Source organism: Notamacropus eugenii, chromosome 3 (genome assembly GCF_028372415.1).
Source record: "Notamacropus eugenii isolate mMacEug1 chromosome 3, mMacEug1.pri_v2, whole genome shotgun sequence".
In the NCBI taxonomy this organism is placed as follows: domain Eukaryota; kingdom Metazoa; phylum Chordata; class Mammalia; order Diprotodontia; family Macropodidae; genus Notamacropus; species Notamacropus eugenii.
This window is the reverse complement of record NC_092874.1, coordinates 315339221-315351820: the sequence shown is the minus strand read 5'-3', so window position 1 is coordinate 315351820 and position 12600 is coordinate 315339221. Positions and strand designations below refer to the sequence as shown.

Sequence of the window (12600 nt, the reverse complement as noted above, 5' to 3'; positions counted from 1 at the left end):
TCATAAAAAGTGACTATGGTGACAAGGAAGATCAAAACACACATTCAGAAGAAGAAAACAAAGTCAAAATTCCTGCATCCAAAGCTTCCAAGAAAAAATATGAATTGGTCTCAGGCCATGAAAGAGCTCAAAAAGGATTTCAAAAATCAAGTAATAGAAGTAAAGAAAAGTTGGGAAAAGCAATGAGAGTGATGTGGGAATATCTTTAAAAAAAGAGTCAACAGCTTTGTAAAGGAGCCACAAAAAAAGAAATACTGAAGACAATAACACCTTAAAAACAGAATAGGCCAAATGGTAAAAGAGGTGCAAAAATTCAGAGAAGAGAAGAACGCCTTGAAAAGCAGAACTGGCCAAGTGGAAAAAGAGGCCCCAAAATTCCCAGAAGACAAGAACTCCTAAAAAAGTGCAATTGGCCAAATGGAATAGGACTTATAAAAGCTCACTGAAGAAAATAATTCCTTAAAAGTTAGAATTGGGCAAGTGGAAGTTAATGACTTTATGAGGCATAAAAAAAAAAAACCAAACAAATAAAATCAAAAGATGAAAAAATAAAGAAAATGTGAAATGTCTCATTGGAGAAACAAGTGACTTGGAAAGTAGATCCAGAAGAGATAATTGAAGAATTATTGGACTACCTGAAAGCCATATCAAAAAAGAACCTAGACATCATCTTTCAAGAAATTATCAAGGAAAATTGCCCTGATATTCTAGAACCTGAGGATAAAATAGATATTGAAAGCATCCACTGATCACCTCCTGAAAAAGATGCCAAAATGAAAATTCCCAGGATATTATAGCCAAATTCTGGAGCTCTCAGGTCAAGGAGAAAATACCAAAAATGATGAAAAGGAAACAATTCAAATATCATAGAACCACAGTCAGGATAACAGAAGATTTAGCAGCTTCTACATTAAGGGATCAAAGGATTTAGAATATGATATTCCAGAGGTTAAGGGAACTAAGATTATTATGAAGAATCACCTACCAGAAAAACCGAGTAAAATCCTTTCAGAAAAAAATAGATATGCAGTGAAATAGAGGGGCATAAAAAGGTAAACAGAAAAGAAAAATCATGAAGAATTTGAGGAGGTTAAACTATTTATATTCCCACATCAGAATATGACACATAACTTCTCAAAACTTATTAGTGTAGTTAGAAGTATTATACATAGACAGAAGGCAGAAGTCTAAGTTAATTATCTTCAAAAAAAAATTAAGGGATGAGAAAGAAGAATGCCCTGGGACAAAGGGAAAGGAGGAGGTGGCATGGGATAAGTTACCTGACACAAAAGAGGACTGAAAGAGATTTTACAGTGAAGGGGAAAATGGGGAAGGCAGGAAGGGGAGCCCTTGGACCTTACTCTCATCAGAATTGTCTCAAAGAAGGAATAACATACACACTGAGTTGGGTGTAAAAATTTATTTTACCATACAGGAAAGTATGAAAGGAAAGGGATAAGAGAAGGGTGGGGGTAACTGATAGAAGGGGAGGGAAGTTGGGGGAGGCAAAAGTCAGAAGCAAAACATTTTTGAGAATGGAGAGGGTAAAAGGAGAGAGTAGGATAAATAGGGGGGAAACAGGATGGAGTGGAATATATAGTTGATAATTATTACAGTGAAAAAAATTACAGTGAGTTTCTCTGATAAAGACTTAATTTCTCAAACATATAGAAAACTGAATCAAATTTATAGAAATAAGACCTATTTCTCAACTGATAAATGGTCAAAGAATATGAACAGGTTATTTTCAGAGGAAGTAATCAAAGCTGTCTATAGTCATATAAAAATGTTCTAAATTACTAATGATGAGAAAAATGCAAGTTAAAATAACTCTGAGCGACTACCTCACACTTGCCAGAAGGAATAATAGGACAGAAAAGGTAAATGACCAATGAACGTTGGAGGAGATATGGTAAAATTAAAACTCCAATGCTTTGTTGGTAGAATTGTGAACTGATTCAACCATTCTGAAGAGTGATTTGGAACTATGGCCAAAGAACAATAAAACCATGCATACCTTTTGACCAAGCAATATCACTATTAGGTCTGTATCCCAAAGAGATAAAAAAGAAGAAGAAAAAAGAAAAGAACCTATGTGTATAAAGATATTTATAGCAGTTCTTTTAGCAGGGGCAAAGAACTGGAAATTGAGGGATGTCCATTAATTGGTGAATGGCAGAACAAGTTGTTTTATATGATTGCGATGGAAAATTATTGAGCTTTAAGAAATGATGAGCAGAATATCTCAGAAAAACATGGAAAGACATGAACTGATGCAAAGTGAAATGAGCAGAATCAGGAGAACATTGTACATAGTGACACAAATATTGCAAGATGATCTATTATGAATAACTTAGCTATTCTCAGCAATACAATGATCCAAGACAACTCTGTAGGATTTATGATGAAAGGTGCTGTCCATCTCCAGAGAAAGAACTGGTAGAGGCTGAAAGCAAATCAAAGATACTTTTTCTTTACTTTATTTTTCTTGGAGTGTTTTGTCTGTGTTTTCTTTCACAGAATGACCTACATGGAAATATATTTTGTGTGACTACACATGTATAATCTATGTCAAATTGCTTGCCTTCTCAATGAGGGAGGATGTGAGAGAGGAAGGGAGAGAATTTGGAACTTAAAATTTGAAAAAAAAGCATGTTAAAATTGTTTTTACATGTAATTGGGGAAAATATTAAATAAGATTTTAAAAAAAAATCTGTGGTCCAGTAACTGAGTAAAAAAATTGGATTTTCTGGTTTTTAAAATTGTACTCTATATTCATTAGTATTTTTTCTCCTTTTTTTTGTTAATATAAGTATTTAGAAATATAAAACCTCTAAAATCTACAGGAGCTCCATCCTATAAATTTTGGTATGTTGTGTCCTGGTTATTATTTTCCTTTAATTATTTACTACTTTGTGATTTACTTTTTGGTACATATTCCTCAGCATAACATCATTTAGCATTTATTTGTCTATCTCCTTTGTACATATTTCCCTTAATTATGCTGAATTACAGGATCGTAGGTTTAGAGCTAGAAAAGATCTCAGACACCATGAAGTTTAGCTCTCTCATTTTACAGGTGAGAAGCTGAAGTCCAAGGACATCAAGGAATATCTACAAGATCAAACAAGAAATAAGCATCATAGGAAGAATTTGGACCTAAGTTCTATGACTGCAGTCAGTGTTCTTCCTATTATGCTACATTACTTTACTTAGAATCATTTTTTTTTTAATCCAGAAAATTTCTATATTTTTCCTTCTAGGTCTGAGTTCTTTGAGGTTATTTACTTTGGTTAACAGAGACCTTATTTGATCTTATTATTTTGTTCTTTTTGTTCTAATATTTATTGTTATGTCATTGCATTCTCTCTTCCATTCTCATTTTCAGGGTACTCGCTGGTATATTTTTCTAGCGTTTTTGTCTAAACATTTTTGTGAAGTTCTGATTTTTTTTCTTTTATTTGGAAGCTCTTTTCCCCTCTTTATCACATTCTCTCTTTTTTATGAAGTTTTTCAAACTCTCTAAAGTTTTCTGTGATAGTTCCTTTCTCTTTTTCAGGTATTCCATTTGTAATTATTCCAGATTTATTTCCTTAATCTTTTTTTAGAGAAATCTGTATCCTCTCAACAATTTTTCACTATGAACTTTTTCTTTGTGATTTTTCTAGTCTTTTCTATGTACTCATTTCTTTAGTCTCCCTGATAGTTTTCTAAAGGTTTTTTATTCCTCTCTTTTCTTGTTGTTGTCTCTTCCTTTATTTGAAAGATTACCTCATTGTTTAAAGGTAATTAAAGGAGCTGTGATCTCTCATTCAGCCATCTTTCAAGAACTCTTTGTTAATTGGTTTAAAAAAAAATCAGTCATTGAATCTTAGAAGACCATGACTGAACATTAGATTCCCCACTTCTAAATCAGAAAAAATATGGTGGTTCTACTCTCTGGCACCCCCTAAAAATGGATCAGTTACAGGGTTACTATCATTCCTTTGGCCCTCTGTGGAGAGAGAACTACATCAGGGTTATGTTTTAAGTAATCACCCTTTCAGATCATAATGCCAGAGGCCTCAGAGTTTGTTATTCATATTTCTTTCTAGCTTCCAAGATTCTGGATTGTTAATGAGGATCTCTCTTACCAGCTGGATTTGGCCATAGCTGAAAAAAATCATTAGTCCAAAATACATAAAATCAGAAAATGTCAGAAAGTTAAGGATCTTAGAAAGGACCAAGTCCAATCCCCTAATTTTACATGTAAGGTAACTGAGGCCATGAGAGATCCAGTTACCTTTCTGAGGTAATAGCTGATGGCAGAGTTGAGGTTATAACCCTAATTCTCCTGACTCCATTTCTAGTATGGTTTTAACTACACCACACTGCCCTATAATAGCTTTGGCCACGGATCATGGCCAATACCACAGATCTTCAGCCAATCTATCCTCAGTCTCTTTAAGAGCCAGATATGCCAAAAGTGCTGACCCAGAAGAAAATTAACAGCATAACACCTTGGCTCCTCTCTGTCAACTTCTCTGCCCCATCATAATGTTACCTTCTTTTTGCAGATAAGGAAACTGAGAATCAAAGAGGTATCAAAAATTTCCACATAATTACATACTCCCTCAAGCATCTTATGTAGAATTAAAACCTAGGTCTTCTTACTCCAAATCTAAGATTTTTTTCCCTATTCTAATCCATGGCCTCATAAAGGTTTCTCCTATGGAGATTGCCTACCAGGCATTAGTTTCCAATAACTTTCAGTAATTAGGTTTTTCAAAAAGTATAGCCTTAGTTAGATCCTGTGTCCTAATTTGAGGCCCAGAAAAAAATCTGGTTACAGTAAACATGCCACAACTAGCATCACTTCTTACCACTAACCAATTAGCTAGCAAGAAAAGAAAACAAATTAACTGCCTCAATACAAACAATATCTTGCCAGCTTGACTGAATCTTCTAGTTTTAATGAAAGTATTTTGGAGGGCTGAGCAACCACTGAATTGTTGGTACCACCACTTTTGTCCCATTTAAAATATTTTTGAGCTGGTGTCTAGCAACAGCTCCTATTTACATAGTGCCCTATAGTTTACAAAAGTCTTTCCTTATAAAACTCTTAGTGCCAGAGAAGAGAATTAGGGTTCAGGGAAGGAAAATAACAACCCCAAGATTACACATGCAGGATGCAGGATCTGATCCAAGTTTTCAAACTTCAAGTTAGGTGGCATCCCACCAGAGCCATAACGAGAATGAGGCCATGAGGCCTTTAGCTCCAACTAATGAGTCCACAGAGAGCAGCGCACACTTCCTCGAACAGAAGTACACTTCTTCCCCGAGGCTGTTCATCACATCTTGTCATTCAAAACCACTTTTACCACAAACCAGGATGGTCTGGAGCCTACGTGAACAGGCTCTCTCAAGATCTGATTATTAAATTTCCAGGGTGATCATTACACCTTGAAAATTGCCAAATGCCATTGTTTTTTTTAATGCTTTAGACCTAAGAAAGGACCCCAGAAAATGTGAATAACGCAGATTAAATTTAAAAGCGTGTACATTTTCCCCCCTCCTCAGAGAACTGTCTTTACCAGCTTACCTTTGCCCTTGACATTTAGAAATCCAAGGGAACAACAGCTGCCACTCATGGAGTATCAGTAGTACTACCCAGGTATGATGAAGGGAAATAAGAACACTTAGACTGCCTCAGTGTTGCTGCTAATTTAGGGTAACTTCTTAGTCTAGACAAATCGTAGGTGCTCAGCTCAATCTAGATATAAGCAGACATAGGTGTCCTTGTCTAACAAAAATCATTCCTACTATAAGTATTGCATTTAAATGTCAGCTGCTGGCAATGTACCAATCATTGTTCTCACAAGTGGTTTCAATCTTAGAACAAGCTTGATGAATCTTTAATTGGGCTATAGAGATATAGATTTAGATTTCCTTTCATTTAGCATTTGATTGAAAGAACAATAAAAATAATCCACATTTATATAACATTTTGTGACTATAAAAGTCCTTTACATTTTTTATTTCATCAGATCCTCTTAAAAACTCTGAAAGATAGGAAGGACAAGGGCAGAGCCAAGATGGTGGAATAAAGACAGGGTCTCACCTGAGCACTCCCTAAAATTTCTCCAAATATCTTTAAAAAATAATTCAACAAATTTTAGAGCCACAGAACTCAGAAAAAGATGGACTAAAACAAATTTCCAGCTTAAGATAACTTGGAATACTGGCAGAAAAGGTCTATTGCATCAGGGTGAGGGAGGAGCATGGTCCAGGGCAAGTCATGCCAGCACAGAGGGAGCCCAACAAACCTGGAGCAGGTCTCAGGTGACCAAATCACTTGCAGCAGTGGTGGTTTCCAAACTTCTCAGCCTACAGACGTGAAAGACTACTTAGAAGGTCAGTAGGAAAGGTCTGTGCCACCTGAGTAAGAATGGAGTGCAGTCCAGTGCAGGCCACACCAGCATAGCCCAAGTTCCAGCAAAGGAGGAACAGATCTTAGGAGTAATTGAATTGGCAATGGCAGCAGCAGTGGTTCCTTCCAGAACTCTCAGCCCACAGATGATGATGGGGTCAAACAACTGATTAGAAGGGATCATTTTGCAAGCACTGAGGCAGTGCTCCATTGTTTTGCCCATACTCAAATCTGGGTCACAGTGCTGGATAACAGCCCCAGAGTGATGAGGAAAACAGCAGAGCTTGCAGACAAAGGGGGATAAAAGGGCATAAAAGAGTGCTTGTGTTTTCTCACAGATCAGAACATAGACTACGAGAGTGGTAAACATACCTCTCCTTAAATCATTCCACCTTGGAAGAACTGAAAATTTACAGATTCCTAGAAGTATCTCTGAAAACAGCTGCACAAAGACCCTACAGCTTCACCCTGTAAGCAGTCATACTTTAATAAAGACTTAAAAGTCAAGTAATAGGTTGGGGAAATGAGCAAGCAACAGAAAAAAAACAAACTGACTATAGAAAGTTACTATGGTGACATACTTAGAAGGAGAGAAAGTCAAAGCTCATATGTGCAAAGCCTCTAAGAAAAATATGAATTGGTCTCAGGCCATGGAAGAGCTCAAATGGAATTTTGAAAATCAAGTAAGAGAAGTAAAGGAAAAATTGGAAAGAGAAGTGGGAGTGATGCAAGAAAGTCATGAAAAACATAGTCCTTGGTAAAGGAGACACAGAAAAAAAAAATACCAAAGAAAATAACACCTTAAAAGACAGACTAGACCAAATGGTAAAAGAGGTCCATATAAAGTAATGAGAAGAAGAATGTCTTAAAAAGCAGAATTGGCCAGATGGAAAAGGAAGTACAAAAGCTCACTGATGAAAATAATTCCTTAAAAATTAGAATGGAGTAAATGGAAGCAAATGACTTTATGAGAAATCAAAAAACAATAAAACAAAACCAAAAGAATGAAAAAAATAGAAGACAATGTGAAATATCTCATTGGAAAGCCAACTGATCTGGAAAACAGATCTGGGAGAGATCATCGAAAAATTATTGGACTATCTGAAAGTCATGATCAAAAAAAGGACCTAGCCATCATCTTTCAAGAGATTATCAAGGAAAATTGCCCTGATATTCTAGATCAGAAAGTAAAATAGAAATGGAAAGAATCACTGATCACCTCCTAAAAGAGAAAACTCCCAGAGATGTTATATCCAAATTCCAGAGCTGTCAGATCATGGAGAAAATATTGCAAGCAACCAAAAAAAAAAAAAAGAATTCAAATATCATGGAGCCACAGTCAGGATAATACAAGATTTAGCAGCTTCTACATTAAAGGATCAGAGGGTTTGAAATATATTCTGGAGGGCAAAATAGCTAGGATTACAACCAAGGATCATCTACTCAGCAAACTGAGTATAATCCTTCAGGGGGAAAAATGGATATTTAATGAAATAGGGGACTTTCAAGCATTCTTAATGAAAAGACCAGAGCTGAAAAGAAAATTTGACTTTCAAATACAAGACCCAAGAGAAGCATCAAAAGGCAAACAGAAAAGGAGAAGCATACAGGATTCAATAAGGTTAAACTGCTTACATTCCTACCTGAGAAGATGATATTTATAACTCATAAGACCTTTCTCATTATTAGAATAGTTAGAAAGAGTGTATATATAGATAGAGAGCAGAGGTGTGGATTGAATATGAAGGAATGATATCTAAAAATTAAGGGATGAGAGAGAGGAATGAACTGTGAGAAAGACAAAGGAAGAAATAGAATGGGGTAAATGATTTCACATAGAGGCAAGAAAAAGCTTTTACATTGGAAGGGAAGATGGGGGAGGTGAAGGGGAGTTAGTGAACCTTACTCACATAAGAATTGGCTTAAAGAGGGAATAACAAATGCACTCAATTGGATATAGAAATCTGTCTTATCCTATAGTGAAGTAGAAGGGAAAGGGAATAAAAGAATGGAGGGTGATAGGAGGGAGGGCAGATTGGGGGAGGGATAGTCAGAAGCAAAACACTTTTGAGGAGGGACAGGGTGAGAGAGAACAGAATAAATGAGGGGGAGGGAGGACAGAGGGAAATAGTTACCACTAGAACTGTAAAAAAAATTTGAAGCAAGTGTTTCTGATAAAGGTCTCATTTCTTAAACATATGGAGAGCTGAGTCAAATTTATAAAAATAAGAGTCATTCCCCAATTGATGAATGATCAAAATATATGATCACTTTTCAGATGAAATAATCAAAGCTGTCTACAGCCATATGGAAAAATACTCTAATTCATTATTGATTGGAGAAATTAAAATTAAAACAATTCAAAGCTACTACCTCATACTGATTAGATTGGCTTATAGCACAGATAAAGTAAATGACAAATGTGGGAAAAATGAGACATTGCATTGCTGGTGGAGTTGTGAACTAATTCAATTATTCTGTATAGCATTTTGGAACTGGGCCTAAAGGGCTATAAAACAATGCATGCCCTTGACCTACCAATACCACTACTAGGTCTGTATCCCAAAAGAGATTAAAGAAAACAAAAAGGAAAAGGACCTATATGTACAAAAATATTTTTAGCAGCTCTTTCTGGGTTAAAGAATTAGAAATTGAGGGGATGCCCATCAATCAGGGAATGTCTGAACAAATTACGGTATGTGGTTGTGATGTGAACACTATCATAGTGTAAGAAACGATGAGCAGGATGCTCTTAGATAAACTTGAAAAGATATGAACTGGTGCAAAGTGAAATGTACGGCTGAACAAAGTAACAGCAATATTGTATGATGACCAGCTGTGAATGATTTAACTATTCTCAGCAATACAACAATCCAAGACAACTCTGAAGAACTTCTAGTGGAAAACACTATCCATCCCCAGAAAAATAACTGATGGTGTCTGAATATAGATTGTAGCATCTTTTTTAAAACCTTCTCTTGAGCTTTTTTTGTTTATGTTTTCCTTCACAACATGGTTATTATGGAAATGTTTTGCATGACTACACATGTATAACCTGTATTGAATTATTTGCCTTCTCAATGGGAGCGATGGAGGAAGAAGGGAGAGAATTTGGAGTTTTAAGGTTTTAAGTTTAAAGGTTTTTTTAAGTTTAAAGGATTTTTAAGTTGAAGTTTTAAAAATCAATATTAAAAAGTGCTTTTCTTGTAACTAAGGAAAAAGAAAATACTAAATAAAAAAAGGAAAAAAGACGGGAAGGACAAATATTATATCTCTTTGAGGTTAAGGATGAATTGGGACTCAAACTGACTTTTTTTTTTTGCTCTAATTTTAAGACATTTTACTCTGGAAAGTAATCAGTTTATTATTTCATGGGTGAAAATTATTAGCTAACACAATAATAGAGTCCTCTAAATTGAAAGATCCTCGCCCAAAACATTTCCTCCAGAGATAAATGAAAATTTAAATGTTATTTATTTATGTTTAACATGAAAAACAAATGTTGGTTGACTGGTTGAAAGAATTACATTTAAGTTCTTTTCAAAAAGGGTGGAAAATCACAAGTAGGGGGAGGCATGGTTAGTTAGCAACGTTTCTGAAAAAAATTGGGCGTGAGGATGTTAGTGAACCTCGGATTCAATGAGTTTGAGTAGTTAGGTGTGGCAGTAGGTAGAGCAGTGAACCTGGAATCAAGAAGACCTAAGTTCAGATACAGCCTCAGATATTTACCAGTTGTGTAACTTTGAACAAATCATTTAACCACTTTCTACCTCACTTTTCTCATCAGTGAAATGGGGGTAATAATAACACCTACCAGTCATACCCCTTTAGCCTCCATGGCTGCTAGCTCCTCTGCCACCAGCTCTCATGCCACCTGGGGCTGGCGACTGGGTGCGGCTCCTCTGCTTGGGCAGGAGGCAGCTGAACGGTGGCACAGGTTGGGGGAAGACATCTTAGCTGTTGAATTCCCTTCATCTGGAGCATCTCCATGGGGTCTGTCCACTGCATCCATGCCCTTTAAGAGAATGTCCAGTATAAGGGCTGCACCGAAGGCACAACGTAGTCTTGTATTTCACAGGACTTTGTCTTCCTGGAGAACCACCTTCGGTGTAAAATAGCCTATCTAAATCCCATCTTTTAGTTTTCCATTTTGCTGTACTTTAGAAGAACGCCAAGAAACTATAAACAACTTTAGCAATGGCGAATTTAACTTCCATTTCCTTGATGAAGGCTTTACTGCTAAGGATATTCTGGACCGGAAAATTAATGAAGTTTGTTCTTCCGATGATAAAGATACCTTCTGTGTTGCTGACCATGGTGACATTCTAAAGAAACATCTGAGATGGTACAAAGCTCTTCCTCAAGTAACTCCTTTTTATGCTATTAAATGTAATGACAGCAGAATTGTAGTGAAGACACTTGTCGCTTTAGGAGCAGGATTGATTGTGCTAGCAAGACTGAAACACAATTAGTACAAAGTCTTGGGGTGCCTCCAGAGAGGATAATCTATGCAAATCCATGCAAACAAGAGTCACAAATTAAGTATGCTGCCAACAATGAAGTATAAATGATAACTTTTGATAGCAAAGTAGACCTAATGAAAGTTGCCAGAGTTCATCCAAAGGCACAGCTGATTTTGATGATCGCCACTGATGACTCCAAAGCTGTCTGTCCTCTAAGGGTTAAATGTGGTGCCACTCTCATGTTATTGGAGTCAGTTTCCATGTGGAAAGTGGTTGTACTTATCCAGAAACCTTCATCCAAGCAGTTTCTGATGCTTGATGTGTCTTTGACATGGGGGTGGAGTTTGGTTTCAACATGTATCTTCTTGTTATTGGTGGTGGCTTTCCTCGTTCTGAAGATGTAAAGCTTAAATTTGAAGAGATCTCAAGTGTAATCAATCCAGCATTGGACAAGTATTTTCCTTCTGACTCTGGAGTGAGAATCATAGCTGAACTAGGCAGATACTATAATGCATAAGCTTTCACATTTGCAGTTAACATCATTGCCAAAAGGTGTGTGTTCATCCTTCATTGCCAAAGAAGGTCAGCCATCAGAGAAATGATGATATGACTTGCACTTGACTTTGTTTTAAGTGAGGGAGGGCTGTGCAGATCACCAGCCTCACTTCTCCTCCCCAGTCATCTGAATTCAGTGAACAGATATTCATTAGGATGACTGGGGATGACCCAGGATGAGGTAGCTGGGGTAAAGTGACTTGCCCAAAGTCACACAGCTAGTGAGTGTCAAGTGTCTGAGGTGAGATTTGAACTCAGGTCCTCCTGACTCCTGCACTGGTGCTCTATCCACTGCACCACCCAGCTGCCCCACATCATTGCCAAAAAGCTTTTATTAAAGGAACAGACAGGTTCTGATGATGAAGATGATGCAAATGACCAAACCTTTATGTACTATGTAAATGATGGACTATATGGATCATGTAATTGTATCCTATTTGATCATGCTCATGTTAAACCTGCTCTACAAAAGAGACCCAAACCAGATGAGAAGCATTACTCTTGCGGCATATGGGGACCAACAGGTGATGGCCTTGATTGAACTGTTGAACGCTGTGATTTAGCAGAAATGCATGTAGGAGATTTGATGCTCTTTGAAAACATGGCTGCTTATACTGTTGTTGCTGCTTCTACTTTCAATGGATTCCAGACACCTACTATTATGTGATATCTGGACCAGCATGGCAATGCATGTAACAAACCAAGAAGCAACGTTTTCTGGCAGAAGTAGAGGATCGGGAGAGCAACACTTTGCCATTATCTTGTGCTTGGGAAAGTGGAATCAAAGATCACTCAACAACTTGCACTTCAGCTAGTATTAATGTATAGATACTGTTTGTAGTCATTAATTGCAAGTTTAGCTCGAATTAGAGCATTTTGGGGGACCATTAGCTTAATTCCTGATACAGTTAAATATGTTTTAAGAATAGGGTTGGCACAAATGCAACAATATAGAAGATGAAGAGATGGGGCCACACTTATCTGTGTTCCTATGGAAACTATTTGAATATTTGTTTTATATGGATTTTTATTCACTTTTCAGACGTGCTTCTAAAGCTTGCCTCTCAGCTGCTAAGCAAGCATTTGTAGAGTATAAAATGGTAGAATAAGATTGAGTTTAGTGTTGTGACCTGTTTTAAAATAAAAGTATATTGAAGTAAACAAAAGTAACAC

The 12600-nt window shown here is 36.6% G+C and overlaps 1 pseudogene; it reads left to right on the top strand.

The window, feature by feature from the left end:
- The first annotated feature begins 10976 nt into the window (after positions 1-10976).
- On the top strand, positions 10977-12255 carry LOC140531575 (ornithine decarboxylase-like; annotated as a pseudogene).
- The last annotated feature ends 345 nt before the right edge of the window (positions 12256-12600 follow it).